General features: G+C 43.7%; 1 pseudogene; it reads left to right on the top strand.

Moving 5' to 3' along the window:
• Positions 1 to 2,149: 2,149 nt before the first annotated feature.
• LOC125446321 (zinc-binding protein A33-like) lies at positions 2,150 to 8,649 on the top strand (annotated as a pseudogene).
• Positions 8,650 to 16,866: the final 8,217 nt, after the last annotated feature.

The raw sequence follows: 16,866 nt of genomic DNA, 5'->3' as shown, positions 1-16,866 counted from the left end.
AAATGGAGTTGGTTCATAATTTAAAGGTGTTGAACACAATATCAAGTCCAGAAGGCTGTAAAGTGCCCAGTCTGAAGATGTTCCTCCAGTTTGCACTGTGATTCACTGGAACACTGCAACATGCTGAGGGCAGAAAAGTGAATATGTGAGCAGGACGCTGTGTTAAAATGGGAAGGTCATGGTCATGCTTGCCCACAGACCAGAGGTGTTCTGCAAAGCAGTCACTCAGTCTGTGTTTGGTTTCTCCAATGTACAGTAGGCCACATTGAGTGCAGTGAATATTATACACAAGTTTGGAGGATGTAGAGGTGAAATGCTGCTTCACCTGGAAAGATTGTTTAGGCCATTGAATGGTGAGCAGGGAGGAGGTGAACAGGCAGGCACTGCGCCTTCTGCGGTTACCTGGGAAGGTGTCGCTGGAAGGAGTGCGGTGTTGGTGTCGTGAAATGGGCTAGCATGTCCTGGAGGAAATGATCCCTGCAATATTCAAACAAGGGAAATGAGGGGAAGATGTGCTTTGTAGTGGCATTCTGCTGGAGTTGTCTGAAATGGTGGAGAATGGTCCTGTAAATGTGGTGGCTGTTGGGATGAAAAACAAAGAGGACAAGGAGGCTCCTAATGTGTTTTTGTGAGCCGTGGGAAGGCGCGAAGGTGGAAGCACAGGTGATAGGTCAGATGCAGTTGAGGGCTCTGTCAAAAACACTGAGCAGGAAAGGTCATAGAAGAAGCAAGCCATGTTGGCTCTTTGGGAAGGAGGCATCATCAGAGCAGATGTGATGTAGGCAAAAGCACTGGGAGAATGGGATGGATCCTTGCAGGAGGTTGGGTGGGAAGAGCTGTAGTGAAAGTAGCTATGGGAATCAGTGGCTTTGAAATGGACGGCAATGGTCAGTTTATTCCCCAAAATGGAGACAGCAAGTTCAAGGAAGTGTTGTAAATGGATGGTGTGAACGTTATAGAGGGGTGGAAATTGGAGGCAAAATGAAAAAAAAGTTCAAGGTCCTGGCAGGAGCATGAAGAGCACCCAAGCAGTTGTCGACCTACTGAAGAAAGAGTTGTGGGAGGATTCGAGTGGAGGACAAGAACAAGGATTGTTCCACACACACCATACTGAGACGGGCATAACTGGAACCCATTGCCAGTTCCCCATCATGAAATGAAGTTAAATTCTCGATATGTATACAGGTGATCAAGACAGACATCCCATTGTAGAGACCCGTAATTTGGATGAAACATATGAACGTTAGATCAGCCTTCGGAGTATAAGTATTTAGTGCCAGTATTCGAACAAGAGCAGGAGAAATCAATCTGTTTTCCTGTTTGAAATTAATATTGCCATTTGAAACAAAAAACTATTGGCCAATCAGTTAATATTGTTTTTCCGGTGCTTGCTGAGATCAAATTTCCTGATAGGTTTCTTGACGTTACAGCAGGTACATGTTGGACTTTTTTGAAAAGAAAAGTTTTGGGAGGTCCTCGTGAAAAGTGTGTTTGCCAAGCTGTTGATGTCGGCGGCATGTTTGGAGCATAATGCATGGAAATTCCGAAACCCACCCCCAAGTACCTGCTCCTACTTATTCCCTGCCTAAGCGGTCCCTCCACCGGCGAGCACGCCGCCACCACCCGCACCCCGCCCCTAGACCCCCATCCCCCCCGCCCCGCAAAATAATGTGATTGAAGTCCACCTTCAGTCCCTGAGCACTCATATTCTCATCTGCTTGTCCTTTGTGGTTATTCGAATTTCTTCCTCTCAGACGCAATGATCAAAGGGACATAGACAGGTAGAGAACAAGAATTCTCGAAACGTTGATAAAATGTTGAGCTGGAGGAGCCCAGCAGGTCGCACAGCATCGGAGGAGCAGGAAAGTCGACGCTTCGGGTCTAGACCCTTCATTGAGATCCCGTCTGACCTTCTGTGCTCATCCAGCTACACATTTCACTCTGGCTTCCAGCATCAGCAGTCCTTTCTATCTCCTAGGCGCTGAAAACCATACTGCGAAGCCACCTCCAGGGATACCCGTCTTGGAGAAGTTTTCCCCCTCCCTTCCCCAACTGATTGTAGTGAATGGTTTCGGACATTGAAAATACCCCGCAACTCACCACCAAAGAAAGTGAAATCGGTGTGAATCACGAAGTGTTGAGTGTGAACATGGCTTCCAGACAGCGGATTCTGGAAATGACCGAGGAGGCAATTTGTCCCATTTGCGGAGATTTCTTCACTGATCCGGTTTCGCTGCAGTGTGGGCACAATTTCTGTCGCTCTTGCATTTCCCACAGTTTGCAAAAGGGGGATATAAACCTCTGCCCGCAGTGTAGACAGGAGTTTCCGGAAGTGGGCCTTAGTGAATCTGTCAGAGAAAGCACAAAAGTTAAAGCTGAAACCACAAGGGAAGGGAAGCAAACCTCTCTGTGATGAACATCAAGAAGAACTGGAATTGTTTTGCCAAACTGACAAGAAATTGGTCTGTTACACTTGCAGAGATTCCCGGGAACACAGACAGCACCGCTTTCAGCCCATTAATGAAGCTGTTGAAATCTATGAAGTAGGTAAATACTAATTTTATCACCAGCTTATTTGATCACGTTTTCACGGTATAACAATATTTACTCATGACTTATTCTCCAATCACGGGGTTAACTGAAAACGTCCTTGGACCTTCTCGAAAAGCAGAAATCGCTGACTAGGAATGCTAAGCAGAAACAGAAACAAAATATTTCTGATGTAAAGGTAAGGTGTTCTGTGCGGATTGTTTGGAATTTCGATCAGTCTCTTCCTTTAGTAGCGGGACTTAGTTATGTTTTGAATTTTGTTTACTAGGGTCAGTCAAGCAGTCTGCAGACCTACATCAATTCCGAGTTCACTAAAATGCACAACTTTCTCACTGCAAAAAAGCAGCATTTACTCAGCGAGCTTAAACATTGAGAGAGAATAATTCTGCAGCCGATAGGAAAAAAACTTCGAAAAATTGAAGAAAATTTAAGGATAATTCTGGAGAATATCGCTAATATTCAGCATGACTTGAAAAATGATGGACTGAACATTCTGAAGGTAAAAGGTTCTATTGCGAGCTAAATCTGTTAGTCTCTACAGAACCACGAAGTCTAGTTTTCTACGGAACTTCGAAATAATAGATTAGTGGAACTATTTGTTTATTCAGGGTAGTCCTGATCATAGAACTACAACTCGCAAGGTAGACTTCCTAGTATTGCCAAATGTTTACACCGAATTGCTAAAGTAAATATTGAGACAATGAACAAAGAATTTAAGACGAACCTACGTGTAAGAAGGGTATGTTTGGGAGGCAGAGGAACGGAATTACACAATTTTACACCAGCAGTTGACATTTTTATTTCTTTTATTCATTCACGGGGAGAGGGCGTTACGAGCTAGGCAGCATTTATTACCCATCCCAGTTAAGAGTCAACCACATCGTTGTGGGTCTGGAGTCAAACCAGTTAAGGATGGCAGTTTCCTTCCCTAAAGTGAGCCAAATGGGTTTCCCCCTGACAATCAGCAATGGATTCACAGTCATCATTAGATTCTTAATTCTGGATATTTATTGAATTCAAATTCTACCATCTGTTGTGGTGGGATTCGACCCCACGTCCCCGGGTTACTATCTGGATCAATAATCCAGCGATAATTCCCCTACGCCATCGCCTCTTCTAGCTATCTGGGGCAAGGTCTGAATAAAGGAATGTGCAAACGGCGAGAATGGCAACAGTGCAGAAATCCCGCACACTTCTTTCTTGGGATAGAGGAGGACTTGGAAATAAGGATGCCGCTTTTAAAACGGAAGTGTTGTTTGACAAGGAGCTAATGCAGCTCAGTGCGTATAAATCCACGGAAGAAAGGGAATCAGTGCACTGGAGATAATGGGAACTGCAGATGCTGGAGAATCCAAGGCAACAAAGTGTGGAGCTGGAATGAACACAGCAGGCCCAGCAGCATCTTGGCAGCACAAAGGCTGACGTCTGGATTTGCTTAAATGGGACACTTCATACAGGATAATAGTGGAGTTTAAACAAATGTTTGAATGTAATGCATGCTCGGACTAGTGTTTCAAAATAAAAACCACTCTCCTCGTCACAGATCAAGCTGACTTGAAACCGTATATTTGCTCCTCCAACGTCGCTAGGTCAAGTCCCAGGACTGCAGCAAAGAGTTTTCGCCACCTACTGGATAGTAACTAAGGATGAATAATAAATACGGACCTTTCCAGCGACGTTCATAACCCATGAAATCATGTTTCAAAATGCTGACAATAAGGCAAAGGCTGAGCTGGTCTTGGTGACAGTGCTTGAGATCAGAACTTCAACACAGCGTCAAACGGGTTGCCAGAGTATCCAACAGAGAATCCGGTTCAGTGTCATACAGTAAACACACAGCAGTTAGGATTTAGAGCCAGGTGGTCATAGACATGTACAGCATAGAAACAGACCTTTCCCCAACGAATCCATGCCGAACAGATATCCTAAATAAATCTAGTCTCCTGAGGTTGGTTGGCTCGCCGAGCTATTTTGTTATTTTGCGAACGTTTTGTTATCATGTTTGGTAACGTCCTCAGTGCAGCCTCCGATGAAGTGCCGGCGTGCTTTTCCTGCCTGGTTTTTAAACTCTGGGGTCCGTTGGGATGGGTTGCCTCACTTCCGGTTTTCCTTGTAGTGCAATACATGTAGGGTCGAGTTCAATGTGTTTATTAATAGCCTGCTTCCTGGAGTGCCATGCTTCCAGGTATTCTCGTGCTTGTCTCTGCCTAGCCTGTTCCAGGATCTTGGTGTTGTCCCAGTCGAAGTCGTGGTTCTCCATCTTGAGGATGAGTGAGTAAGCAAACCAGCTCCGGAGCCAACCAACCTCAACACCCACAATCCGAGCTACAAATTTATTCCAAAACCTTAAAAATCTAGTCCCATTTACTAGCGTTTTGCCCGTATCCCTCTGACCCGTCCTGTTTATGTGCCCATTCAGATGCCTTTTAAATGTTGTAATTGTACCAGCCTCCACCACTCGTCTGGCAGCTCCTTCCATACGCGCACCCCACTCTGTGTGAAACAGTTGCCCCTTAGGTCCCTTTTAAATCTCTCCCGTTCACCATAAATCCATGTCCTCTACTTTTGGACTCCACCCACCCCCATCTGAGGAAGAAGACCTCGCCTATTTAGCCTATCCATGCCCCTCATGACTTTATGAGCCTCTTTAAGGCGACCATCAGCCTCCGACAGTTCAAGGAAAATAGCCCAGTTTCTTCAGGCTCTCGCTATAGCTCATCCCTTCAACCCGGACAAAACCCCAAACCCTTTCAAGTTTCACAACATCCTTCCTTTAGCAGGGAGAGCAGATTGCACGCAGTGTTCCAGAACTGACCTAACCAATGTCCTATACAGACCTCCAAACTCCTCTACCCACTGCACTGACCAATAAAAGCAAGCATGCCAAACGCCTTCTTCACTGTCGATCTACCTGAGATTTGGTGCAAGTGACCGTATTTTGTGAGGGGGTTGAAACAAATTGGGATCAATGATCTCAATGTTAACTAGATAATCCTGTTCAATGCTAGATGTATGGCAATTTAAAGATTATAGTTGTCCAGGGAGACTGTGGCAAAGCTGGTTCTGTAGTTACGCGGGAAGTACCTGGCTTTGTGTTCTTTTAAGAGATACAGTTGAGAGGAAAGTACTTAAAAGAAATATTCATCCACTACGCCCTAGATTGCACATCACATATTTCCCCACCTTGAATCTTTCGATTCAACTATATCCATCTGGTTTTTGAAAGCTGTTAGAGAATCACCTTTCGCCATCCTTTTGGACAGTGGGTTCCAAATTACCCATAATTCGAAAGTAATAGTTTTTTTAAAAAGAAAAGCTGTCCATGCCTTTTCTTCACAAATTATGTTAATCGTTTTGTCTGATGTGGGTTGTCCTACCACTGCTTAACAGTTACCACTTGAATTACGGTATAAAACTCCACCTAACTTACTCTCCTCTAATGAAAACATTACTGATTCTATTTCGAGCAATATCTTATGCACCTTGTCAAAATCATAGCCATCCTTAAGCATGTTATCAGCCAACACTACAGTTGGATTCTACTCTGTGCTTTATTTAGTCTTAGAATAAATTCCTGGTCTTTATGATTTGTGAATCTATTTAAGAAATCGCGAACATATGAATGTGTTCTGAGTTCATAAAATTGTGTGCACAATTCAGCCAGACTATGCTTTTCCTGTAGCAGATTTTGACTTACACCGCCACCTCAGTTTTCCTCTCAAATTGCGTCAGATCATTAATAACCGCTGTAATTTTCACCATCGATATTATCAATATTTCTTTTTGTCTTCCTTAGTTACACAACTATCCAATTTACCTTGTACCATATTGCGTCCCTGACATATTCTACAATTGATTGAAACAAAACAATCACTTTTCCATGTAGTTATTGGTCTCAAAGAATCCGCGGTACCAGCAACCTGCAATAATTTAGGTACAATTTCTGTAGACCGGAAACAACCGGTCAGACCTGCCCAACTCGTACATTTGTGTTTTATTTATTTCAGAACGTGGCTTTCCTGCAGAAAAGGTAAGAGACAATTTATGAAAAAAAATCTGTACGTCTTGATAACATAACTCCGCACGTAGGTCAAGTTAAAACATCAACCATTGAACACTTACAGAATTAATCACGACAGTCGTTGGTTGACCGGAAGAGATGCTTCTCTGACTTTGGAAAAATTCAGAGGCCCTTTGCAGCACACAACGTGGAGAGAAATGGCCGAAGCTATTAAACCCAGTAAAAAAAATCTTATGCATGTTTATTGCATATTGGTTCCCAACTCAAAAAGATGGCCTGACTATACGTTATATAGCCTTGGGAGTGTCTCAATTTCATATTTTTCGTCTTCTGCATATCTCTTTGATGAAGAAACTGCCTGCCGTTTGTGTCCATTATCTAAGAGAATTGTATAACCAGAGGATTAGAGATCCGATGAGAGGCCATACCTGAGGATTAGATGACAAACTACAAAGAGCCAGGTCTCCCCAGTCTGTGGTTTGCTTAAGGGGGATACACACAACAATTACTTCGATTTGCTTGTGCGAAGTCAGTGGGACAACCGCTTACTCCATGATTTTGGTCAGAATTCCAATGTATTTCCGGGTACATCTGATTGATCTTCCCACAGGTTGAAGTATGGGAAGATGTTCGATAGTCCTTGAACTGGGCTAGGGGAGAACGGGAAGTCTGACAAATCTTCCAACATCACAAATGTCAAGATTTCTCGAAGGCTGGAAAGCAGGAAACTGCGCAGAGATGGGGTTGTAAAACAACGGAGTGGCCCCCAAAAAGGCGGGTGCATTAGACAAAAAACAGACTGTTCCTTCTGCTGAGAGGAACTGTAATTAAAGATCATACGTGTAACAAAAATTTTCGCAAAAGCGCAGAAGATATCATGAGGAGAAACTGCTCCGGACTGGGCTGGTATATTCCCAAACACACATCTGTTTCTGTGCTGTTCCTCACCATCAGCTTTCCCGCTCCCGGCTCCGAACTTGTTCTCCTTCAGTCCTTTTGCCGACGCCACCATTCTTGCTGTTGTCTCCTCCGTCTTGCACTCCCTCTCATCCTACACTGTCAATTCCTTGCCCGCACTGCTTCCTCCTCGGCTTCTCTCCACTCCATCCCTCTCTACTCCTCCTCCCCTTCTGCCTCTTCACTTGGAAGTTCTCCCTTTCCCATCTCTGTCTCGTTCCACTCTCAGTTGTCATGGCTTCCGCCCACACACATAGCACCAATCAACGCGAACTCAATGCCTTGAAAGCCCAGCCTCTTGGTTCCTTCCCCTGGTTGTCTGTCCGCGACAATCAAACCGAACCGAGCTTTCTCACCAGCTCCTATCCGCAATTAGTTCGCCATTCTCAATTTCCGGACATATGGTATGCTGCAAGTCGACGACTTATCATTAAACAACAGTATTCATTACGTAGGACATAAACATGTGATCGACAAGATCGATGGGAAAAAGTGTTTTACAAAGAAACTATGTGAATTAATCACAGCAACAAAATAAATACTTGATTTTGTTTTCTGAAATATGCCCAGCTCCAGCCTCTCTGACTCTGGACCCGAACACAGCGCATCCCCGGCTCATCCTGTCTGAGGACCGGACCAGTGTGAGACTCGGAGACAAACCACAGCCGCTCCCTGCCTCCCCGGAGAGATTTGATCTCTGGCTCAGTGTCCTGGGATCAGAGGGATTCACATCAGGGAGGCATTACTGGGAGGTGGAAGTGGGTTGGACGACTTGGTGGGGCATAGGAGTGGTCCGAGAGTCAGCCAATAGGAAAGGGAGGGTTGAGTTGAGACCGGATGCGGGCTATTGTTTATTGTGGCTGGAACCCGAGAGAGGCTATGTTGCTCTCACCACTCCCTCTGATACCCCTCTCAATCTGACCGGATGTCCACGGAAGATTGGAGTTTTCCTGGGCTATGAGCGTGGAAAGGTGCTATTTTACAACGCGGATGACATGTCCCATCTCTACACTTTCACCCATAATTTCACTGACAGGATTTTTCCCATCTTTAATCCTGGAAAGTACGACCGTGGGAAATTTTCCGCACCACTGACTCCCCGCGGGATTAAAGGACACTGACAGATCCATCCTATAATTTCACCCAGTCCCGCCGCCTCCTATCAGCTGCAAAATTAAGATACCAGGCTTGAACACACGCACCAGCAAGTTCAAGAACAACTTCTTCCTTGTTGTTATTAGCCCGATGAATGGACTCTCTAGCTTTAAATAACGTTGATTTTGTGAATGTCATTCTTGCATGGCGCAAATCCCGTGCAATGGAACCTGGACGCCTCAGTCTGTCCTAGTTTTTCACCCTATGATCTGTATGCCCTTGCTTGCAATGATCAGCTTGGACTGCTCGCGAACAAAGCGTTTCACTGAACTTTGATACACATGAGAATAAACCAAATCGATCAGTCGCAGGTGGAGAGAGTTAGGAATAAACCCTGTATCGGAACTGGCAACTGAATGATCAGCAAGGAGTTCTGAAGGGCTGGGGGAAGGATGGACGGGGAGAGAAGAAACAAATAGAACCTCAATTGTAGAGACGGACTAGCAGCTTAAAATGAGTTGTGAGCTGCAACATGATCCCGGGGGATCTTCCTGCCTGTAATAATGTTTCACAGGCGGAAGGTTACTTCCCTTCAGCTCTGATGAAGATTCACCTAGATTCGAAACATTAGCTTGCTCTCACTGCATGAATAATGTCAGACTCGCTGTGATCTCCAGCATTTGTTGTTCTCAGTGAAGATCACTTCCCTTATGGTGCGTAATGAACGTTCCTGGTGTATCTCTACCATTTTCTGCTGAAAAGCGCTATTGCATTCATTTGAAGGAAAGAAAAATGCATAAATACTTTTTAATGTCAGAAACATCCAATCCGTCCCAATGCTCTCACTTTCCGGGGATCCCTGCGAGCCTTTGAGCTTCAAGAGGATCCAATATACGTTCAAATGCTACTGATAGATCTTCTTCTGCCAATCTTTACGAAGTTCAGATCCAAAAAGTTCACTGCTAAAAAACGAAACCCACTTCCCTGCTCTATGTCACTTACGTCAATAGCCTCTGTAGAGGAAAAATGTTTCTTTTTTTCTTATTGCTTGACAAAAAGTCGTTACAGTTTTTTAAACCTGCGTTTAATCCGGTTTCACTCTCGAAAGCAGTTCTCAACAGGTAACGAGCTCCAGAAAACAAACTGACTGCTATATTTTCAAACAACAAAATGTTCACCATTTGCGAAGTTAACTGCCATTGAAAGAATAAGTCCCTTGGCTGATCCAATCCTCTCTGAGACTTGGCATGCCAAGCCCCAATCAGATAGCTCCAGTTTTTATCTTACTAGAATGGTTTGACGCCGTCTGAACAAATTCCTCTCGGAATTATTTTGAAAAAGTGTCATACTGGACTCGAAATGTTGCTTTGTTTCTGCCTCTCTCCAGAGTTTCTGCTGAGTTTTTCCAGCATTTGGCATGGTTGTTTTAGATTTTCAGCATTTGCAGTAGTTTTGTTTGAAATACAGTGACATAACACTAAGACACCACATACCTGATACCTGTCGTTAAAAGGAAACCACATGAGATAAAAGGCAGGTCAAAAGAATACAAATATGACGAAGTTTGAGGTTTTAGAATAAGCTATGCTTCAAAAGCAGTTTAACTTTCTTTAGCTGTATCATTCATCCTATGCAGAACACTAACTATTTTAATCTGCGTCTATTTGTTGTCGCATATCCGCGAGTAAAAAATGAAGAATTTTCTGAATTCACAGCACATTACAAGAATGTTACATGGAAGTGTGAATATGTGACCTAAATTCAAAGTTCAATTTAACATTGCATACCTAGGAAAATCCTTGTAATCAATATTTTTAGGTTAAACATTATTTCAGTTTGACTTTATTGAAACACTAAAATTTGTAATGCTAAATTAGAAGCCTTGTTTTTAAAACCAATTTAACATTGATTTTGTTACATTGAAACAAGATACGTTTTTGAAAACTGTAAGGCACTTAATTTGGGTGGCCTTATGGAAATTTGTTTTCTTCGTTTACAATCAATATTTCCCAGTCATGCTGAACCATAAATAATGAATTGCTTTTGAGAAGCACACACTATTTTGATTACATTATCTGTTTTGAATTGTATTAAGTCAACAAAATGCTGGCCCAAATTAACTTGGAATTAGTGAAGTTAACTAATGTATTACATTATGATAATTCGGATCTCAAGTCACATTTCATATTTTTAAGCCTACCAGTTTAACATCATGGTATTCAAATTTTTACTGATTTTACGCACACATTTTTACATCTGTCATAGAAATGTTGTAATTGAACTGCAATGACCAACTGAAGAAATCAACTTTTGTGACTTACAAAAGTTGCAAAAATACTAAACTTGCAATCTTTGGTCCTCTTTAAATTGGACTCCAGCGTTCAAAGGATACCCTTGCAATAGTTTCTCAGATAGAAGCATTGTCTCTTGATTACCTACACTATTACCTATCAACATCCTGGTGGTTACTACTGGCCTGAAATTGAACTGGAGGCAATACATAAGCACTATAATTGCAAGACACCACCCCTCACAGATGCCCTTCTCCCCAAGTTTGAATCCCTGGAAAATTTTCCTTGGGGGCTTCCTGGACTATGAGGGTGAACAGGTGTCAGTTTGCAACGTGACCAACATGTCTCATCTGAATACTCACACCTACAATTTACCTGAGGGAATCTTTCCATTGTTTGGTCCAGGATTGAATGATGATGGGTAAAAAAGATTTAACAACATCTTAGGTTTGTTTAGTACATCCTCATTAATTATGTGAACCTTTGATTTTTTACTTATAAATTCTGTGGCTGATACTACTTCTCTGACTAACATCTGAATAAGAACTGAGGGTCCGAAAGCCTGCATTTTCAAATAAACATGTTTGACTGTAACCTGCTTTTGTGTGTTTTCTGACTCTTTAAAGTCAGATTATTATTGCTTTCAAAGGGCATTTGCCACAGCACCTGTCACACCAAGAATGAAGGTGGATACTAAATTGGCAAAGGGGTTTGTCTGTTCACCCATCACTCAGAAAAAGGGGCTTGCCATGGGCACTAAGGAACATGAATTGTTCATGTCCACAGTCACTCATTGTGGGGTTAGAGCGGTTTTCCGAAAACAATTGGTTATTTTGCATGTCACCCAGCCCGAAGATGGTGGGAATCTGGAACCGGCTTGGTCTGGCCCCCTGCCATTCGCCGCTAAGGAGGCAGGTTTCCAAAGATGCACAAAGCAGGGGAGCACAAGACAATACAGGAGGAAAAATAAGTTGCTGCAAAAGCTCAGCGGGTCTGGCAGCTCTTGAGGAAGGGTTACCAGATCCAAAACGCTAACTCTGATGTTTCTCATTATAAGTGCTGCCAAACCTGCTGAGCTTTTCCATCATCTTCTGTTTTTGCTCCTGATTTACAGCATCCGCAGTTTTTTTCGGTTTTTACCAAACAACCGTGTGAAGCTGAAGGAACACAGCAGGTCAGGCAGAATCAGAGAGCGGGAAAGTCTGTGGTGTCTCTGACTCCAGCTTCTGGAGTTCTTGGTATCTCCAAGGGAGTACAGATTGACCATTAAGCACTGTCTATTGGTCACCTGCACAGATTCATCATCTGACACCACTCACACAGGTTGTATGATCTTTTGATCTCTCCTCCCTTGATCTTCCTGCCCACAAACTGTGGGTCTGTGTGCTCTGCTCTCTCACTGCATCTCATGAAGGTAGATTATAACCTGGTGTCACGTGACTTCTCGCTTTGTCCACCTCAATCCAACACCAGCACCATCTCATCAAAGCACCTGAGAAGTACAGAGGATCAGGGAGGCTGGGGTGTGTTTGTCCATAGATCATTAAGTGCAGCAGGAGAGGTTGATAAGATGATTGCGAAGGCACATGGAATGCTTCCATTTATTAGTGAGGACATTGGTACAAGAGCATGAATGTTATGATGGAGCTGCACATAAAGTTGTTTGGGCTACTCCTGAGCTACTGTGTAAAGTACAGTCATACAGCATAGAAACATATTCTATACTGATGATGGCCCCAGACTAAACTAATCCCACTTGTCTGTATTGGGCCCACATCCCTCCCAACCTCTGTTTCTTCAATGTCTTTTAAATGTTGCAACTGTACCTTCATTCACCAAATCCTCTGTCGCTTCATACCACACATGACCACTCTCTGTTTAAAAAAAAGTTGCCCTCATGTCCTTTTTAAATCTTTCTCTCACTCTAAAAAGTCTCTCATCTTAAAAATATGCCCACTTGTTCTAATCTACCCTATCTGAGGAAAAAGACCTTTGCTATTCACCTCATCAATGCCCCTCATGATTTTATAAATCACGTTTGCTCCAGGGAAAAGTGTCCCAAACTATCTTTTTAACTCAAACTCTCCATTCCTGGCAATGTCCAGGTAAACCTTTCTGAACTCTCCCAGTTCAATAATAACCTTTCTATAGCAGGGTGACCAGACCTGTGTGTCGTACTCCAGAAGAGGCCTCACCAACACTGTTTACAACTTCAACATAACATCCCAACTCCTGGGCTCAAACGCCTGATCAATGAAAGCAAGGATGCCTTTTTAGCCACCCTGTTTACCTGTGATGCAAATACAGGTCTCTACATTCTGCATAACTGCAGAGGGCCTTACTTTTAATTGTGTAAGTCCTGCCCTTGTTTGTTCTTCCAAAATGCAATACCACATATTTATCTAATTTAAAATCCATCTGTTGCTCCTCAGCCCTTTGACCCAATTAATCAAGACCTCTTTGTAATATTAAATAACCTTATTTACTATCCACTATACCACTAATTTCGTTGTCATCTGCAAACTTCCTAACCAGGTCTTCTAAGATCCTATCCAAACTCTTTGTAATCAATGATGAACAAAAGTGAAACCAGTACCAATTCCTGTGAAACATCACTGGTAACAGGCCTCCAGACTAAAAAAAACAATCTTCCAACATCAGAGGTAATGGGAACTGCAGATGCTGGAGAATCCAAGATAATAAAATGTGAGGCTGGATGAACACAGCAGGCCAAGCAGCATCTCAGGAGCACAAAAGCTGACGTTTCAGGCCTAGACCCTTCATCAGAGAGGGGGATGGGGTGAGGGTTCTGGAATAAATAGGGAGAGAGGGGGAAGCGGACCGAAGATGGAGAGAAAAGAAGATAGGTGGAGAGAGTATAGGTGGGGAGGTAGGGAGGGGATAGGTCAGTCCAAGGAAGACGGACAGGTCAAGGAGGTGGGATGAGGTTAGTACGTAGGAGATGGGGGTGCGGCTTGGGGTGGGAGGAAGGGATGGGTGAGAGGAAGAACAGGTTAGGGAGGCAGAGACAGGTTGGACTGGTTTTGGGATGCAGTGGGTGGAGGGGAGGAGCTGGGTTGGTTGTGTGGTGCAGTGGGGGGAGGGGACGAACTGGGCTGGTTTAGGGATGCGGTGGGGGAAGGGGAGATTTTGAAGCTGGTGAAGTCCACATTGATACCATTAGGCTGCAGGGTTCCCAAGCGGAATATGAGTTGCTGTTCCTGCAACCTTCGGGTGGCATCATTGTGGCACTGCAGGAGGCCCATGATGGACATGTCATCTAAAGAATGGGAGGGGGAGTGGAAATGGTTTGCGACTGGGAGGTGCAGTTGTTTGTTGCGAACCGAGCGGAGGTGTTCTGCAAAGCGGTCCCCAAGCCTCTGCTTGGTTTCCCCAATGTAGAGGTAGCTTTGCAGAACACCTCTGCTCGGTTCACAACAAACAACTGCACCTCCCAGTCGCAAACCATTTCCACTCCCCCTCCCATTCTTTAGATGACATGTCCATCATGGGCCTCCTGCAGTGCCACAATGATGTCACCCGAAGGTTGCAGGAACAGCAACTCATATTCCGCTTGGGAACCCTGCTGCCTAATGGTATCAATGTGGACTTCACCAGCTTCAAAATCTCCCCTTCCCCCACCGCATCCCTAAACCAGCCCAGTTCGTCCCCTCCCCCCACTGCACCACACAACCAGCCCAGCTCTTCCCCTCCACCCACTGCATCCCAAAACCAGTCCAACCTGTCTCTGCCTCCCTAACCTGTTCTTCCTCTCACCTATCCCTTCCTCCCACCCCAAGCCGCACCCCCATCTCCTACCTAGTAACCTCTTCCCACCTCCTTGACCTGTCCGTCTTCCCTGGACTGACCTATCCCCTCCCTACCTCCCCACCTATACTCTCTCCACCTATCTTCTTTTCTCTCCATCTTCGGTCCGCCTCCCCCTCTCTCCCTATTTATTCCAGAACCCTCACCCCATCCCCCTCTCTGATGAAGGGTCTAGGCCTGAAACGTCAGCTTTTGTGCTCCTGAGATGCTGCTTGGCCTGCTGTGTTCATCCAGCCTCACATTTTATTATCTTCCAACATCACCCTCTATATCCTACTGTCAAGCCAATTTTGTATCCAATTGGCAAGCTCATCCTGAATCCCATGTGATCTAACTTTACTAATTAGTCTAACATGTGGAATCTTGTCCAGGGCTTTACTAAGGTCTATACAAACAACACTATGCATCCATTGATCTTTTTTACTTGCTTCCTCTAAACACTCAGTCATGTTTGTGAAACACAATTTCCCTCACACAAAGTTCTGAGGAAAAGTCACCGGGCACAGACGGTTCACTCTGTTTTCTCCTTCACAGATGTTGAGAGACCTGCTGAGTTTTCAGCAACTTTGTTTTTGTACCCTTAATCAGCCTTTGCCTCTCCAAATGCCTAAAATTCTTTCTTTCTGAATCACCTCCAACAACATACACACCATCAAAATCAGATTTACAATATCTATAGTTCCCTGACTGTTCGTTACAACTTTCTTAAATAAAGGTACAACATTAGCCACTCTCCAGTCTTCCTGCGCCACACCCATGGGTATAAATGAAACAAATAACTCACCTAAGGGCCCCATAATTTCTTTGCTAACTTTGCGCAATATCCCAGGATACAATTGTAGCCACAGAGTTGTACAGAATGGAAACAGACCTTCAGCCTAACTCGTCTGTGCCAACCAGATATCGTAAATTAATCCAGTTACACTTTCCAGTATTTGGCCTTTATCCCTCTAAAACCTTCCTATTTATATACCCATCCAGATGCCTTTTAAATGTTGTAATTGCACCAGCCTTGAACACTTCCTTTGGCAGCTAATTCCATACATGCTCCATCCTATGCATGAAAAAGCTGCCCTTTAGGTTATTTTTATATCTTTCTTCTTTTAGCTTCAACCTATACCCTCTGGTTTGGGACACCCCTACCTGGGAAAAAGATCTTGGCTATTCACCCTATCCTTGCCTCTCATGATTTTATTAACCTCTGTAAGGTCACTACTCAGCTTCCGATGCACAGAAAAAATAGCCCCAGCCTATTCAACCTCTCCCTCTTGTTCAAACCCCCACTCCAGCAACATCTTTGTAAGTTGTTGCTGCACCTGCTTGGGCCCCAGAGATTTATTCACCTCCATGTTTTCTGAGACTTCCACTTCTGCAATGTAGTTTTCAAAACATCAATATTTATTTCCCTGAGTTCTCTCACCTCTAATTCAATTTCCTGAGGTTCAACACATAGAGAGCCTCTTCCTTGTATATAACTCTTTCTTATTCTTGACTAGAAATTCGACATCTTTATTCATCCATTGTTCCCCACTCTTGCCAGACTTACCATCTGAATGCCTCTGAACTTTCATTATAAAACGTTTGAAAGCCTTCCACTTGTCAGTCACCGCTTACCTGCGAACAGTCTATTCTATTCAACATTTCTGTCTCACACCATTAAAATGTGCCATACTCCAACTAAGAACTCTAACTTTTATGGAAGGCCTGTGCTTTTCATTTGCTATCTTGAAACTAATAGAATTATGAACACTAATCTCAAAGCATTCCCCTCCTCATGTTTCCCCTCACTTGCCCTGCCATATTTCCAAAGAGAAGTTCAAGTTTTGCTCCTTCTCCAATGGGTGCATTTACATATTGATAAAGAAAATTTTCTTGAACACATTTAACAATTTCCTCACCATAGAAGCCCTCAACACTATGGCTGTCCCAATCAATATTTGGAAAATTAAAATTTCCACATTTAACAACCCTGTTTTTCTTCCATATATCTGAGATCTCTCTACAAATTTGCTATCAATTTCCCTCTGACTTGGGGGGCTTTTAGTACAATCCAATCAAGGTGATCATTCCTTTCTTATTTCTAAGTTCTACTCAGATATCTGGATGATCCCGCAGAAATACTCT

The sequence above is a fragment of the Stegostoma tigrinum genome, chromosome 34 (genome assembly GCF_030684315.1).
Source record: "Stegostoma tigrinum isolate sSteTig4 chromosome 34, sSteTig4.hap1, whole genome shotgun sequence".
In the NCBI taxonomy this organism is placed as follows: Eukaryota; Metazoa; Chordata; class Chondrichthyes; order Orectolobiformes; family Stegostomatidae; genus Stegostoma; species Stegostoma tigrinum.
This window is presented reverse-complemented; position numbering and strand designations above follow the sequence as displayed.